At 41.4% G+C, this 12420-nt stretch overlaps 1 protein-coding gene across 6 annotated transcripts in view; it reads right to left on the reverse strand.

Annotated features, from left to right (window-relative positions):
• Positions 1-11634, reverse strand: part of LOC121285991 (traB domain-containing protein-like) — a 49691-nt gene extending 38057 nt beyond the window's left edge. For 4 of the 6 annotated variants that reach the window (XR_005944870.1, XR_005944868.1, XR_005944867.1 and 1 more), the window contains exons 1-3: positions 11536-11634; positions 6919-6961; positions 4408-4571 (exon numbers count right to left, since the gene is read on the reverse strand). The gene's annotated coding sequence lies outside the window, so the exon portion shown is untranslated. Of the gene's footprint in view, positions 1-4407; positions 4572-6918; positions 6962-9639; positions 9746-11535 lie in introns of those variants that run through there. The other 2 variants (XM_041203002.1, XM_041203003.1) reach the window with 2 other exon arrangements.
• Positions 11635-12420: the final 786 nt, after the last annotated feature.

Consider the following 12420-nt stretch of genomic DNA (forward strand, 5'->3'; position numbering starts at 1 on the left):
AGCCTGCGCAACAATGCAGGACTGGTGTCACAGTGAAGGTCTCCATGGTGGTCACCATATGAACATAAGAAACAGGAACAGGAGTAGGCCATTCAGCCCCTCAAGCCTGCCCCACCATTCAATAAGATCATGGCTGATCTGCCCCAGGCCTCAACTCCTCTTTTGTGCCAGCTCCTCGTAGCCCTTAACTCCCTGATATTTCAAAAATCTACCTACCTCATCTTTAAATACTTTCAGTGATCCAGCCTCCACAGCTCTCTGGAGTAGAGAATTCCAGACATTCGCTACCCTCTGAGAGAAGAAATTCCTTTGTGTCTCAGTTTTAAATGAGTGTCCCCTTAATCTGTAACTATGTCCCCTAATTTGAGATTCCCCCACTAGCAGAAACATCTTCTCAACACCTACCCTGTCAAGCCCCCTCAGAATCTTGTACGTTTCAACAAGATCACCCCTCATCACAGGCATAACATGTTTAGCCGTTCTTGATAAGTCAACCCCTTCATTCCAGGAATCAGTCTTATGAATCTCTTTTGAACCTACTTAAAAATGGGACCAAAACTGTACACAGTACTCTAGGTGCAGCCTCACCAACACCCTGTACAGTTGTAAGAAGACTTGTCTGTTTCCAACCCCCTAGCAATACAGGCTAAAATTTAATTTGCCTTCCTAATTACTTGTTGCACCTGCATGCTAACTTTTTGTGTTTTATCTTTTTTAAAATTTTATTTTATTTTAGTTTTTTTATCCTACCAGTGTTGACTTTGGTGCGTTGCAATGCCGGCACTATCACCTCAGACAGACTGCTCCATCGTGCCTTGCAAACTGAGTGCAGCGGGCATCCCTTCCTGATGTTCCTGAGCTTGCCTTTGCAGGTCCAGAAACTGAGGTTTGACTGAGTCCAGAGGCTCCTCATCTGACTCGGACTCAGCAGATTTCAGGCCTCCAGCAGTCCTCCGAGTCCAGATAACTGGGAAGTCGCTGCCTCCGCCTGCTGTGGATCAGACAGATTGTGACAAAAGGCTACTCTAGAACTAGGCCCCGCTGAGATCTGTGTCTCTGCGCTGCTGGAGGGTGTGGGTGAGCACTGTGACGGGTCTTCAATTAGGGTGTCATCAGATTCTTCTTCTGAGATGCCTTCAGGGCTTGAGTCAAGGACCTGGCTCGTGAACCCCCTCAGCTGTTTCCCAAATGTGCCTGTGAAAGCAAGGAGAGATAATTAGTACATAGCAGGGGACTGGGGAACAGGAGAACTCACTCACAGCATGGTTTTCTGAACGATGTTGCACTCCTGGATCCCCATGTGGTTAAGCACCGCCGGCCTCACTGTGAGCACAGGAACAGTCCAGATCATCACCAGCCAGCTGGATGACTCTATTTTCAAAGTCTGCGAGGACCTTGATGCCAAGCATTCCTTCGTCAGTCTGTGACCTCTCCCTTTTGCCATGTGCCAGCTTGTTCTACATGAGTACAAATGGAGAGAGAGAGTGTAAGCAGAACGCCTGCCAGGTCAGATGAGAAGAATGCCTGGTATGTGTGGGTGGTGAGTGGTTCTGTGGACGGGATGAGGACACAATCCGCAGGGCAGATGAAGGCGAGTGTGAGAGAGAGAATGGTGATGTCCCTTGAACTGACAGTGAGTGAGATCCCTGTGGATGTGAGTGTGAGGTGTCATGACCAAGGATCCTATCCCCGAATTACTTACGGACATATTGAACTTTTAAGTAAGACAAGTGTTTTTTTAAAAAGGACATACAAGCAAAAACTGGCTGAAATTGTAAGGTAACCTTGCTAGAAAATTCCTATTTGGATTACTGGACCAACTAGTTCAGCGAGAATGGAATGTCACACCTAAAAGTTCGGACTGGCCTACTTCTGGCAGAGGCACTTCAAAGGAAAAGATATAATGCAAACTGAACTGTAATCTCCTGTGGTTGTGGAGATAATCTCAGTGGAAACCACCTCCTGTTGATTTATATCCCAGACTTTGAACATGAACTGATTTGGAAAGAAAAGAGGTCTGGGCAAAAGACATGTTTGTTTTTCCATTCCAGGAGTACACAAGGAAAGGGGTTTAAAAAGCCAACTGCAATCCTAATTCTGTGTGCTAGTCTGGTGTTCTGTTCTGGTCTGAGTGTGTGCTGTGAAGGTCACAGATGAAGAACACCTTCTGGGCATCCCTGTGCTTGTAGGTAAAAACCCCTCTCTCTCTGATTGCTAGAAGCAAGTCACAAGTCAACAAAGCCACAGTCAGAAAAGAAACAGGACAACTCCTTTCAGCTAGACTGCAGAACCAAGAATCTCCAAACCAACTGCACAACTGCCAAATTCAGCGTTATCGGAATCACCCAACTTAACGGCCACAACGTTTCACCATCTACCCCTCATGGACAAGCCAAAGGACTGATTTGTACATATTTTAAAACTTTTATTTTTGGACTCAATTTCTCATTTCTAATCTGTGTGTATGTGTGTTGCATTTTTATTATTTTTCCTTGCCTTTAGTAACTAATAAACTCACCCTTCCTTTGACTCAAGACAGCCTCATTAAATTGGCTCCTTTTGAAACATAAATACATTTGGACAGAGAAAAGGTATCCATGAGGGAAGGGATCTTTAAATTAACCTTGTTGTGACCAATCAAGAGGGTTGAATAATGAAAGGGAGCCAGCCCATCCCTCCTCACCCGGGAGCAAAGCAATTTGGGGTACCTCGACTGGGATCAGAACAAATTGGGGGAACCCTCACCTGGGGACCAGTTGCAACAAAGGTGAGAATAATGAGAATAGTGACTTAACCTGGCAGAACAGAGGAGATTATTCATCCTCTTTCAGCACTGGGTGGCTGTCCTCTTTTGCAGGGTGTTGGCACTGACCACCACTGCCACCGCCTCCCATGCTGGATTGGTGACCTTGCTTGCTGGTCTTCGTCCTGAGCGGGGGTAGAGGACTTCACAGCGGCCCTCCACTGTGTCCAGTAGGTGCCCAAGGGAGGCATCCCTAAATTTGAGGGCAGCATGTTTCCTCCCTTTGGCAACCGTGACGTTCCAGCAGCTTTCGATCCCTTAAAGAGTGCTGGCTCTGTGCAGGTGCCCCCTTTAAATATGACGCCTGGATTACTGAGGGTCTAAGCTGACAGCGGGGCGGGTGAATCAGAGGCCGCCCCACCAGCAATCCGGTGTGTTCCCCGTGACTGCATTATTAATAAGGCAGAACACGGGGGAATGGGACAATACTGTGTGAGAACACGCCAGTGCAGCCAGCAGGTAAAACGACTTTTTTCCTGCTTGCTACTTCACTTAGTGCAAACCTGGGGCAATTCTGCCTTAAGGCTGATTCTAGGTGTTCCTCAGATATTTTGCAAATGTGTTTATCTATACAATGAAGTCTGTACAACCATTAGTGACAGAAAAGCTTTAACCAAGCCTTCCCAATCTTAACAAATCCAACAAGTTAACTTTTTGGTAGCAACAAGCTGAATGGAATTTATGTGCATCAGGACCTGATGGCATAGCATGAAGACATTATTGAAACAAAAATACACAGCTAATGAATGTATTTCTTTTATAATGAATTAATTCAAGAACTATGGGGTTTAGCATTATATAGTGATTGTGCTCTAACAACGCCAACATTGTGTTAGTGAGACAATTTGTCATCAAAAACAGTTTTACATTAAATACTTTTCATGATTGTGAAAGCTAAAAGCAGGAAACACTTAACATAGCACCACCTACAAGGTGCACTACAGCAGTTCACCAAGGCCCCTTCAACAGCACCTTCCAAACCCATGAACTCTACTATCCAGAAGGACAAGGGCAGCAGGTGCATGGGAAAACCACCACCTGCAAGTTTCCGTCCAAGCCACCCACCATTCTGACTTGGAAATATATCGCTGCTCCTTCACTGTTGCTGGGACAAAATCCTGGAACTCACTCCCTAAGAGCACCGTGGATATACTTACACCACATAGACTGCAGGGATTCAAGAAGGTGGCTCACCACCACCTTCTATTGGGCAATTAGAGGTGAGCAGTAAATGCTGGCCTAGCCAACAACGCCCACATTCCATGAACAAATAGATAAAAAAAATAATGATTTGTCACATGAAAAATTTGTGTTTGTTGCAATTCATGTCTGGAAGTTACCTTTATTTCTTCACTGATGCAGAAAAGCTGCAGGGCAATAACACACTTGGAAACTCCCATTCACATATCAAAGGATAAAAAAGTGCCATTGAACAAAGGTCAATAATGACTCAACAGTAAGAGTTTATTTATTCAAGATACTGCACTAACATAGAAGCATGCCTTGTAAATGAACATAAATATGATTTCTTCTATTTTTGATTAAAGTTTCTTTTAAAATCACTGTAGAATTTCTCTGCAAATCTTATTTCATGTTTATTTTACCTGGTGGACATCTTGTATGCTTTCTTTACTGAAGTGAATTGTGCCAACCAGGTAGACCTTGCAGCCATCTTCAGTGACAAGTTCACTTATGGTGTTTTTTGGGCTCGGCGTCTCCTGTCGCTTTTTAAGCTTTTCGGTCAGTGTCTCATAGATTTCTTAGTAAGCTGAAAGTAAATACATTTTAAATAACTTACAATTTCCAACATAAGGGAACATTATACAATGTCTGCTCTATAACACGGATGAAATCAATACCAAAACAGAAAAATACATGAAAATTAAAGGTTCCCAATAATCAACATATAATTCATAACTTGTGAACAAGTATCATTATTAAACAAATAATATGCCAAACAGTTTACATTTTCACCAGTGCTCTGGTCCTCTATGGCACTAGAACTACATTATATGTCTGCATTGTGAATATTCTTGACGATTCTGTTGTGATAGAAACAAAATTTAGGACTGAGATAGCTTTGAGATTAATTAGTATTTCACCTGTGTACTAGTGATTGCAAAATGGGGACCTTGATCAGCTTTAAAGAGAGTGGTAAGAGGAAACTTACAAAGGTACTAGAGGTGAGGATTATAAAAGTGGAATCATCTTGTTGAAAAAGATGTCAGACAAATATATTGTTAATTATATATGAACATATAGCAAAACAACTTGAATCACTGCACAACCACATCAGGTGCACATGACATAGTCATGATGAAAATAGATGTATTACTGTCTCAAGCTCTCGTTCTGACTGTCTCTTTCACAATCTTTGCTTTTCCACCATATCTCCTCCTCTATCTCCCTCTCCCAGACACTCTGAAAGAATAACTTGGCATGCATTTTTCAGTAAAATGATTGCTTCTTTAATTTTCTATCCACATTTGTTTAGATTTTAATTAAGGCCAACAATAAAAGTAAAAGTAAAATACTGCAGATGCTGGAAATCTGAAATAAAAACAGAAAGTGCTCGAAAAGTTGAGCAGGTCTTGCAGCATATGTGGAGAGAGGAACAGGGTTAATGTGTCAAGTGGAATAGGACTCTTCTTTGGAACTGGAATTAAAGAATTAAGGTAATAATTTTGTTTTTAAGTGATCCCCAGAAATGTTGCATAAAGAGATAAGCAGTAACCAGTGGGATTCACAGGTCATTCACTCACAATGTGAATTTTCAAAATTGAAAAGTGACAAAATTAGCTGTGACTCATAAGGGCTTCCTAATGAGTGAATTTAGCTGCATACTCCATTCCTCCAAAGCGTTTACCACAATTGTACACATGATACAGTTACTATTTTGTGCTGTTGTGACAAAGAAAATGTAATTACATTTAATTCCACCTGTGGAATTTGATGAGAGTTAATACTAAGGCACAGAAATAAATGAAATCAAGCCTGCCTTTCTTACTTTCTAATGTATAGAATCATAGAATGGTTACAGCAGCTCAGCTAGACCCATTTCCCCACCCTTTCTCTATAGTCCTTCAAATTATTTTCTCTTCAGACGCTCATCCAATTTCCTTTTTAAAACCATGATTGAATCTGCCCCCACCACAGGCTCAAGCATTGCATTCCAGATCCAAGTAATTCACTGTGTGAAAAAAGCTTTTCCTCATGTCGTTGTTGACTCCTTTGCCAGTCACCTTAAATCTGTGTCCTCTGGTTCTCAACTCTTCTACCTATTGGAACAATTTCTCTCTCTGCTTAGATCCCTCGTGATTTTGAAAACATTTGCCAAATTTCCTTTCAACTTTCTCATCCCTAAGGAGAACAACCCCAGCTTCTCCATTCTACCCATGTTACTGAAGTCTGTCATCCCTGGGACCAATCTCATGAATCTTTTCTACACTCTCTCTCAAAACTTCACATCCTTCCTGACACAGGACTGAACACAATGGCCAGGGTTTTAAGGCCCCCCTCCTCCCCACAAAGGCATGTCTCCCCCCGGCGGATGCAGAGAGCAAATTAAATCTCCATTCAGTCCGGCAGGACCATACTATCCCAATGGGCTGGAGGGGCTGTAAAATCCTGGCCAATATTCCAGTTTAGACCAAACCCGTGTTTTATAAAGGTTCATCATAACTTCCTTTTTTTGTTCTCTATGCCTCTATTTATAATGCACAGAATCACATATGCCTTTTAAATTGTGTTCTCAACCTGCCTTTCCACTTTAAACAATTTGGGCACATATACCCACAAGTCTTTCGAATTGTATCCTTTATTTTACACTGCCACTCTTCATTCTTCCAATCAAATTGTATCACTTCACATTTCTCTGCATTAATTTTCATCTGCCACCTGTTCTCCCATTCCACCAACCTGGCCATGTCTTCTTGAAATCTATCATGATCGTCCTTACAGTTCAGAATACTTCAAGTTTTGTGTCATCTGCAAGTTTTGAAATTGTGCCCTGTACACCCAAGTGCAAATCATGAATGTATATCAGGAAAAGCAATGGTCCTAGTACTAACCCCTGTCCATTTAGCCTATGAGGGTAGAGCTTATACAGAACTTACACATGTTCCTCCAATCATAATTCAGCATCGTTCCAGCGAGTATCTGTAAAATCAAATACGTGTATATTTATATTAATATTAAACAACTGTGTCCACATGTCCATCATTAATGGCACAAAAATTCATGGAACTGCTCCTTAGGCTTGCCATTTAATCTCTATGCTGTTTTACACTGCAAGTTTCTGGAAGGGTGAGGTGGAACATCACAATGAGTGAAACCAGACACCTGGGATCTGAGTGAGCAGAGCAAGCAACTTTATATCTCCTTAACCAATCCGACTGGAGGATCTTAAATGAGCAACGGAAGATCTGAACAAGGAAATATAAGGTAGTAAGGTGAATTGAAGGTTATCCCCATACTCTTGTTAATGTTTTCACTTTGACTATTTATCCAATTCCCTTTTGAATTATTAAATCCACTTCCACCACCATTTCAGGCAGTGCGCTCCAGATCATCAAAACTTGGGGCTGAATTTTCCCATCCTGGCACTGAGAGAACACGTGTCAGTAGGCCCAAAGTGGAAGCATGTGGGGCTGAAATATTAAACTTACCTGCCAATTCCCAATGGACACCATTTTCCCCTGGGTGCAAAATGTGGCTGCTCACAACCCAGTGCTCACATTAAGTGATGTTGGGGTCAAAATTTAAATGCTTCCTGCAAAATTCAATTTTCCCTGACATTGATATTTTCATGAAGGAAGGTGGGTTCCTGAAGGTTGTGGGAACCATGCTAGATAAGTCAACTTGTGAACCTTGAGGGAAGCCAGCTGTTGGGTTGTGGACTCTTTGACAGTTAAGTTTAAAAGGTTTTGCCACTTCAAATGTGATAATGGTGTTTGATATTTTAGGTATGTTTTCAATGGAATGCTTGATCATAGGGCTCTGTCCTTAAAAGATAAGTGACTATTAAATTGACCAGTATTAAAATTAAATTAATTAAAACAGTATTGTGTAAGTGTTCACATGCATTAGAATGCTTTGTCCAATAGATAAAGTCATCTTTTGTATTCAACCGTATTAAAATTTGACTTAAGTGGGTCATCTATTAAGTGTAGTTTGAGTACTACAATGGTTTAAACCCCAGAGTTCTATTCAGACTTGGGAAAACACTGAATGGTTGCCAGATTTCTCCAATTGAAACTCCATTGAGCCTTTGAAAAAAATGGAGCAGATGACTGGATATTTGGTCAGGTAACTTCAAAGAGTCTATTGTATTGAACTCGATGGGGTCAATTTATTCAGCTATGTAATGTAATCACATTATGAATGATTGGCTGAGCTCCAAGCTGCACTCATGGATCCAGCTCAGTAGGAGCTGCTCACATCATTGTGAGTGGCTCTGTTTGATTGACAGTTTTATGAGTATATAATGGCGTAAATGTTTTGACGAGGTTTTTGAATGGCTTTTTGTTTATTTTGACAGATTAACAGAGCACTTAAGAAAAGAGAATATTTTTCAAGGTGAATTTCAATGGCTATATATTTGATTGACAGGTTTATGAGTTTCTAAGAGGGGATTTTTTTTTCAAGATGTGTTTGAGTGACTGTGTTTTTTGTTTGTTTGTTTTAATTCTGAGCATTTCCAAGGCTTTCCAGTGTTATTATATGACTTATGTGTTCTGTACATAACAGATATTGGGTGAGTGAGTATAGAGAATGCACGGGAGATATGAGGCAATTTAACAAGGGCAGGGAAGCATTGAGGGCACTTGGCAGCAATAAAGGGTCATGGGAGATATTGGAGGTATGGAGGTGGCATGAGGGTGGCATGGGATTTGGGTGAGGGGTGAGGACTTGACGGCCTAACAACCATTTAGGGAACTGGGCTGATGTCCCAGGTAATGAAAGTGGGCCTTCCAACCTTCCAACCTCAGCTTGCACCCACCTCCATTCCTGCCTCAGGTGTGCTTTGGGAGCCAGCGGCCATGACTCCAGCCCACCCAACTTTGGAAGATGAAAATTCCTGGGCAATGGACTGGCTTTCAGAAATCACAAGCACAATGTAGGGAAATGGCCCAACTTGCACTTCCCGACTTGAAGGGGAAAATCCAGCTCTCGGCATACATTTTCTTTCCTTTAGTTGCCTATAGTTCTTTTGTCAATTAACTTAAACCTGTGGTCCTTCTGCCACTGGAAACAGTTTCTCTTATTTACTCTACCACAACCCTTCACGATTTTGAATACCATCTCTCCTTAACCTTAACCTTCTCTGCTCTAAAGAGAACAACCCCAGTTTCTCTAGTCTTCCAACACAACTGAGATCTTTCATCCCTGGTGCCCTTCCAGTAAATCTCCTCTCTGCCCTCTCTGAAGCCCAGCCATCCTTCCTAAAGTGTGGGGTACAGAACTGGGCATAATACACCAGCTGAGGCCTAATCAGTTCTTCATAAAGCTTTAGCAAAACTTCCTTTCTTTTGTACTCTGGTTTTATTTACAAAGCCAAGGATCACTTATGCCTTTATAACAACCTTCTCAACTTGTCCAGCCAACTTCAAAGACTGTCTTTGGTGCCCTTCCTATCACCTTTGTGGGAATGTATCTACTCTGAACTTTGAATTATCTCCCCTCTGAAGGCCCATTTTACTCATTTACTTTCAATGCTCCATGAATCTGAAGCCCTCCTTCCTAGACCATTTCTCTAGTCACACAGGAACCTGTCTAACCTCATTTCTCCTACATTCACAAACACACAGTGCTCAGATTAATACAGGGGTTACTACCTTTGAAGTCCCGCTCTTTAATTTCATCTTGAAACTCTGAAGTCTGAAGGACTTCAATCCTTTACATATCTCGGTCACTGGTTCCAACGTTGACCACAAATTAAAGCAGATCCCCTTCTCCCTGGAAAATTTTCTCCATCCGTTCAGTGATGTCCTTTACCCCAGCTCCAACGAGGCAACACCTGCATTCTGCCTTTGCTCTTGTGTCTTGTGTCTCTTAGGTGCAGATTCTGCCTCTAAACTAACTCCTAAATTACACTTAGTGTCAGAATCCGAGCTGGTAAATAGTAAGCAGCATAGAAAAGGTAGAATCCAGGATATTATAGCAAATTAAAACATTGGAGTAAAGAAAGAGGACACAGGTTCAAATTAGTAACAGATAACTTAAGTGATGCTAACTTCACAAAGATTAATCAACAGCTGGAATGGGCTATCAAATAGAGTGGTGAAGGTGAAAATCCTCGAATCATTTAAGAAACAATGACAGCAATGGAAGAATTGTAGGGTTTACTGGGATGTATTGTGGGGATGGATTTTGTGATCTTGTGAACTGGTTCAATAAATCTGTTAAATGATGGCTGACTATCTAGCATTGATATATTGGCTGCAGCCAACAGCATTACTCACAATTTTTTTGAATAATATAAAGCTCCTCAATCTTTTTCTCTGCACAGCTGTTTCCAGGTCACAGCCTTCCTGCAGCCAAGAGACTGAGTTGATTTGTTTGAGGCTCTATTAACATAAATTTCCTGGGGCAGCATTTTCCCGTCGGTGAGTGGGGGGGGGGGGGGGGCCACTTGCCGACACAAAATGACGCGCAGTGACATCGGGCGAGCGTCCTGACATCACTACACGCCTTTTAGGTTTTCAGTTTAGCGGGCGCGCAATATTAAGGCCATTTAAAACCTAATTAAAACAATTAAATGATCTGCCCGTCTAACCTTAAGGTTGGTGGGCAGGCAAAGAGCCCAGGAGGCCTTCACATTTTTCATGGAACCTCATCCATGGGAGGGATGAGGTTTCCGAAAGCTTTTAAAAATTCAGTAAAAATTATTTTAAAAATTCATTGATATGTCCCAGCGCATGTGACACTGTCACATGGGCGGACATGTTTTAAAAGTTTTTTTACCTTAATTTAAATTTTAAAACCTTAAACTGATCTCCCTGAGGCACCCCCGGGAGATCTCTGCACTCTTCGACGCGCATGCGCAAAAGAGCGCAGGGAACCACTCAGGGAATCTCCCCCCCACCCCCCCCACCTGCCCGTCCCCGCACAACATCCCCCGATGGGGTGGGTGAGGCGAAATGCTGCCCCTGTTATCTGCTGGAGGAACACTGGCCTACCAACATTTGGTTAATCTTCCCCCAGTTTACACTCCCTTCATTTGTGGAGAAGCCTGTCCTCGTTCTAACCCTCTGACTGAGAATACAGATGAGAAAGGCACAAGACGAATGCTTCTCCTTCACTCATGGAAGCGAATTTCAATACTCCATTGTTTCATCACTTGCGCTGTTTACAGCATTAATTTTAGAATAAAAACCTAGTCAATAAATAATTAAACACAAAATGACTGCCCTGTGATAATAAATAACTTCTATGATTTAATGGTGAATGGCTAAGAGTTTGGATGCATCCAAAGACAATAAGCAGAAGATTCAGGATGTGACAGCCTGCAAAACAGAGGCATATACAAAATTCTCTGTAAGTAAAATATTCGGAAAAATACAGAGAACGATATACACAGAGCATAATGTAGAGGTAGAGATAATGCAAATTTGAGTGCCTGTGATAGTACAGGGTTTCAAATTCAAGCTCTTGTGTGCCTAGAGTTACATGATTCCATTCGTCAAACGAGTAATCTCAAAAAAGTTGTAATAAAAACTAAAGTTACTCACCATTGTACAGTTACGATCAATATGGTTTTTCCCTGAAAATAACATTGATGCACAGAGCAGCAAGTGATCTCTGTGTTTCTGGAAAAAGTGAAACAAAAAAAAGCCCCTTCCACTTTATTGCTTTCACATTTCTTCTTTTAATTTCTCTTTCAGTTTCAATAGTTTCTACAGTATTTCCTTTTCCATGCACCTGACTAGTTATTTGCTGGTTTAACAAGTTTTACTGTAGGTTGCCACATCATCAAGTTCCTAAGATGAAATAGTTTTCTGTAAATTGCAGTTTAGTGGATCCTACAAAGCAAATTATGAGGGTTTTTCTCTGAGAACGGTGCAGACCCATTCAGTGCCTGTAATTTATTTTTCTAGTGACATAACCTGTTAAAATGTATGGTGCTGTAAATAGACCCATCTGAAGACTTATCATTCACATTAGTCTTCCACAGCATTGTTGTTATGAACTCAGTGCTTCTTAAACATCGTATGAAGGTTTCCAACTATTATACTAATGGTTTTACTTTCCTCTTTCGGAAGTTTCTTTTTTTATTTTGGTAGCAATAAGTTGAAATTCAGTGGTTCCATTTTCTACTGAATGGGGTTGTTCCATAGGATTTAATATAGCTTGCAACAACTTGTGTCATACAGTATCCTTAAATTGAAAAATGTCCCAAGGCATGTCATTGTATGTTAATTCATAAAAGAAGATATTGGGAGGGTTGCCAAATGTTTAGTCAAAGAGGTGAATATTAACAAAGTGCTTTACAGAGGAGAAGGACATAGAGAGGGAGGGGGACATAGGGAATTCTAGAGCGTGGACACTTTTACAAGTTTAAAATCAGGAAATTAGGGGCTGCAACACCTTCCCTTCAACATATTTCAATTAAATGC

This window comes from Carcharodon carcharias, chromosome 13, assembly GCF_017639515.1.
Source record: "Carcharodon carcharias isolate sCarCar2 chromosome 13, sCarCar2.pri, whole genome shotgun sequence".
Taxonomy (NCBI): Eukaryota; Metazoa; Chordata; class Chondrichthyes; order Lamniformes; family Lamnidae; genus Carcharodon; species Carcharodon carcharias.